The sequence below is a fragment of the Schistocerca piceifrons genome, chromosome 3 (genome assembly GCF_021461385.2).
Source record: "Schistocerca piceifrons isolate TAMUIC-IGC-003096 chromosome 3, iqSchPice1.1, whole genome shotgun sequence".
Taxonomy (NCBI): Eukaryota; Metazoa; Arthropoda; class Insecta; order Orthoptera; family Acrididae; genus Schistocerca; species Schistocerca piceifrons.
In genome coordinates, this window is record NC_060140.1 from 182,237,496 (window position 1) to 182,242,869 (window position 5,374).

Below are 5,374 nucleotides of genomic sequence, written 5' to 3' on the forward strand. Positions count from 1 at the left end.
CCTGCAAAATGATGGTCAGGTCCTGCGGAAAGTGTCATCACTTCTGTCTCTATAGACAGAAGTGATGTCACTTGCTGCAGGACCTGAACATCTGTTTGCAAGACAATGCTCAAGCACGTACTGTGCAGGCTGCTACTTCAAATTGCTCTAAGTACTATGGGACTTAACATCTGAGGTCATCAGTCCCCTAGACTTAGAACTACTTCAAGCTAAGTAACCTAAGGACATCACACACAACCATGCTCGAGGCAGGATTCGAACCTGCGACCGTAGCGGTCTCGCGGTTCCAGACTGCAGCGCCTAGAACCGCACAGGCCAGCTGTTACTGGTTTGTTTGAGTGATGGGGTCTCTAAGTGCGATACCACCTACTGTACTCCCCTGACTTAAACCCTCGTGAGTTTTACTCGATATCTAAACTGCAGGAGCCGGCCGCTGTGGCCGAGCGGTTCTAGACGCTTCAGTCTGGAACCGCGCTGCTGCTACGGTCGCAGGTTAGAATCCTGCCTCGGGCGTGGATGTGTGTGATGTCCTTGGGTTAGTTAGGTTTAAGTAGTTCAAAGTCTGGGGGTTGATGACCTCATATGTTAAGTCCTATAGTGCTTAGAGCCAGAGCAACGGGTTGTACACAGTGCTGGTGACTACTTTGAACGTCAGTAAAACTTTGAAACACGTATCTATCTCGAACGAGCTGTAAACAAATAGTTGCCACTATTAAAGCTCCAACCCTCGTATATACCTGAAAGATGATTGTTACGTCACAAAAACACAGTACACAATAGCACATAAGCTCGACATTTTCTAAACATTGAAAATTCACTTTAAACAGCGTAATATTGCGAAGATAACACTTGTTGTCTGTTCAAATGTTATCTTTGCAATATTATCTTTCAAAAGTACCTTATAAGCCGTTTAAGGTGGATTTTCAGAGTTTGGAATATGCCCAGATCATGTAAACATTTTTTTGAAACGTAACAATAACCTGTGAGCGATATATACAGGGTGTTTCTGTAAGAGCGTGCAAAAATTTAACAGGACGTAGAGGTGCTCCAGGTAACAATTTGAGGCAGGGAACCTGGCGTCGGAGAAGCCAACATAAGGAGATAAAAGGAATAAAATCACATAACTGGGTACTTGTTTATTTACATTAGTCACTCACACAATGAAGTACCATTTGTACTGTATGTTACAAAATGTGCTGAAACAGCCATCAACCTCAGTGCAAGCATGACATCGGCGAACAAGATTCTGAATCACCGTGAAAAATAGCTCTAATGTGTTTCGAATCACATCAAAGGCAGCTACAATTCTGGCAACTAATTCCATCTTTGTATCCACTGGGGTCTGATACACAGGTGACTTTAGGTATCCCCATAGGAAATAATCAGGGGGATTCAGATATGTCAATGGCCTTGCCGCAGTGGTAACACCGCTTCCCGTCAGATCACCGAAGTTAAGCGCTGTCGGGCTGGATTAGCACTTGGATGGGTGACCATCCGGTCTGCCGAGCGCTGTTGGCAAGTGGGGTGCACTCAGCCCTTGTGAGGCAAACTGAGGAGCTACTTGATTAAGAAGTAGCGGCTCCGGTCTCGGAAACTGACATACGGCCGGGAGAGCGGTGTGCTGACCACATGGCCCTTCATATCCGCATCCAGTGACGCCTACAGGCTGAAGATGCCACGGGGCCCGGTCGGTACCGTTGGGCCTTCGTGGACTGTTCGGGAGGAGTTTAGTTTTAACACATATACTGCTCTGAGGTATGTGTGGCATATCATGAGAGCGTGTACGGGCCATCACTGCAGAACTGCGGTACAGAAAACCGTGTGCACAGTGGGTGCTTTGAATGCTCACTCCTGCCATGAAGCAGAGGAGACTCTACACAAACTCTTTTGCGTTTTGAGGATGAGGGTGATGGGCTCCTTAACAGCATTGTGACAAGTGATGAAAGCCGGATTTACCATTGTGACCCAGAAAACAAGAGAACATCTGCGGAGTCCCGCCACAAAGCATCACTGACGCCAGAAAGTTCAAGCCCATGCCATCAGGAGGCACAGTCATGCTCACAAATTGGTTCAAATGGCTCTGAGCACTATGGGACTTAACATCTATGGTCATCAGTCCCCTAGAACTTAGAACTACTTAAACCTAACTAACCTAGGGACATCACACACATCCATATCCGAGGCAGGATTCGAACCTGCGACCGGAGGAGTCGTGCGGTTTCAGACTGCAGCACCTAGAACCGCTCGGGCACTCCGGCCGGCAGTCATGGTCACAGTGTTCTGGTATGTTCAAGGTGTGGCGCATTGGAATTTATGCCTGAAGGCACTACCGTAAACTCTGCTAGTTACTGCGAGATCCTCAATAAACAAAAAGTACCAATTCGAAGAGTTCGTCCGCACGTGAAGAACCGTCTCCTTCAGCATGACAATGCCGGAACCCACGCGAGACACTGTGACGTCAGCAACAATCTGACACTGGATTTGCTTTTATCGATCATCCTCCACACAGTCCTGATTTGGCCGCTTCCGATTTTCATCTGCTTCCAAAGCTTAATAACGTTCACCTTCAATAAGTTGACTTTGATAATCGTGAAGCAGTGCAAGCAGAGATGAGGCTGCGGCTCCGTCAACAAAGTCAAACATTCTGCAGTGAGGGTATCAACAAAACTTGTCTGTTGTTAGGGGAACTGTGTTCATCGTCGAGGGGATTATGTTAAGAAATAAATACGTAGACACTGAAACATCCCCTTAGAAAAATTATGAATGACTGTGCTGATAAACCTCTTACGTTACTTGATTTTCAAACAGCTGAGCAAAACTGAACGTACTCAGATATTTCTCTCCTTACTTATTCTGATCAACAGTAAACTGATACACAATATTTTTAGCGCAACGCAATCTGACTTTCAATAATCCCTACAAAAGAATGGCCCTGACTAACAATAACCTATACCTTTCATGAATCACTTACCTCACAAAAATCTTCGTTACTCGAACTATTGCAACACAGCGATCGCCAATACTGCCAGCTAAATAAATGATCCTAACTACTGAAGTCACTAACTACTGATAGGCATAGTTAGCAAATGAAAGATTTTAATAGAGAACAAACACTGTATTTACCTTAATAATGTTCAAAGTTCATGACATCCAGTCTTACAAATTTCCATTTTCTGACGGACACCCGTCCAGATCGTCCGCTCTCAAAACTCTGCCATCTCTCTCCCCACATCCACCAGTGCTGGCGGCTCACCTCCAACTGCGCAACGCTACGCGCGGTTCACATCCAACTGGCCAACACTACAATAGCAAATATTCCAACAATGCCAATCAGCCACAGACTGCACACAGCACAGTCAGTGACTTTCATATAGAGCTCTACGTGGCGTTATCAACATAAAAACTTAGACAGCGTACTTACACAGTTTACAGTAAATGTACTCTATGGAGTTATATGCTTCAGATGATCGTTCCTGTCTTATCCCTGAATATTGACCATTCCTCCTTGGATACGGGGAGCGGAGACGAATGAGCAATAATTATAATAACGACAGTGGTCGCAAAAGGAAGCTAGTCGGCGGCTTGAGTGCTGCAGTCTGGACAATCTCTGGAACGTGATGAAGGACTCTGAAAGCACGAGTAAGCGACAAGGTACTGGGCGTTCACGCTTCATCACAGAGCGTGGAGGCCAGAGGCTGGCCTGTCCCGTAACGCAGGATAAAAGGCAATCTGTGGCAAAGCTGAGGACAGAGTAGAACATCGATCGCTTTGTTGAACACGGGACTCCACAGTAGACGAGCCCTTCGTGTCCCCAATGTAGACCCAACGACATCGCAAATTGTGATTTTGGTAGGCACAAGATCATCGAGATTGGATCGTGGGTCAGTGTAAACGTGTCACCTGTTCAAATGAAACATGTTTCTTGCTACGATAGGTCGATAGTCGTGGCCCGATAAATCGACAGCCAGACGAACGGCTGTTCGATACATGCATCGCGGCCCGGACGCAGGGTGGTGGGGGCCAAAACTCTTAGCGCTATTTAAATAAAACGAACTTTATTAACATTCTACATACAAAAACTTAAACAGCCTACTTACAACACGAAGAATAAATATGGAGAATGTCAATAAAGTTCGTTTTATTCAAATAGCGCTAAGAGTTTTGACATAAAAAATTCGGAGCGATTAATTTTCATTATAAACACCCAATGATTGCCGGTTCTTATAGGGAAAATATCTGATCTATTGATACAGAAAGATGAAAGTACGTGTGGAGCCAGCACACTGCAATATCGGATGAGCAGCTGTGTACAGTGGATTTGGCTGCGCTAATGCCTCTCTGGAGGTCATCAGCGCTGTTTGGTGACGGCGTCAGGACTCGCCGTTCCTGTTCTGCCACGTTACACCACAGTCGGGCAGAACGACAGACACAGTCGGGCAGACAGAAGGCGGCTAAACGTCGGGACACACAGAGTGGGCGGATGCGTGTCGCCCGCTCGGCTTCCCTTCTCCACGCGACGGGCCTGGGGACGGGATAATGAGCCTGCGTGCGTTCCACACGGCGACCCTGGCAAATTCTCTCATTACCCGTCTCCATAAATCGTTCATTTGCTTTGCGTGTCCGCGTGCACAGAGAGTCTCCATTGTCTCTTCCGGATCTGCGGAAACAAAGCCGCAACCGCTGCGCCCCGTCCCGTTGTGCTGTGCGCCGCGGCGTTTCCGCGCACTTTGGCCGCGGGACGCAGGAAGCCGGTTACGGCCGTCATTAAAAACACGGAAGCCGGCCGGGCAAAACGCGGCCCGCGGTGGAGGGCCGAACGGGATGCGGTTAGCCTCCACCCGCGCCAACCCGTCAGCCGCTTCTCTAGTCTGCCTGCCTCACGGTTGTTAGCTACGGTGTATTCTACTCCTTAAAGCCGTCGGCACGCGAACCGTGCATCCGAACGTTGAGCGTTGAGCGTGCCGAGTTTCTGACGTCATAGCGTGGAATAGCACGTTCGGGAGTCTTTCCGAACGTGCAGAGCAATATCTGGCATGTCAGATTTTCTGAGCGTGCGTCTGACCGTTGACCAATGAGATGGCGCAACGCCACCTACGTCACACGCACGCCGTCTCCGTTCAGTACAGAGTTGTGAGGCGCCATATTGGCATTCATTTCAAGCCTATATGTATACATGCCGTTTCTGAGCACCAACAAGTTGAGAATCACTGGAAAACCCGTTGTTAACTGTGTGATTCGTTCCAATAACATAATGAAAAACATCATATTCGTGGCAAAAGATTATTGTAACTTGCGTAGTATGAGAGTAGGCTATTTGAAGGCAGCGACGCACTGAAGATCCACCCAAAACGCATTGTTCTTGGTACAATTTGTT

At 47.5% G+C, this 5,374-nt stretch overlaps 1 pseudogene; it reads left to right on the forward strand.

The window, feature by feature from the left end:
• The first annotated feature begins 1,400 nt into the window (after positions 1-1,400).
• On the forward strand, positions 1,401-1,518 carry LOC124790206 (annotated as a pseudogene).
• Positions 1,519-5,374: the final 3,856 nt, after the last annotated feature.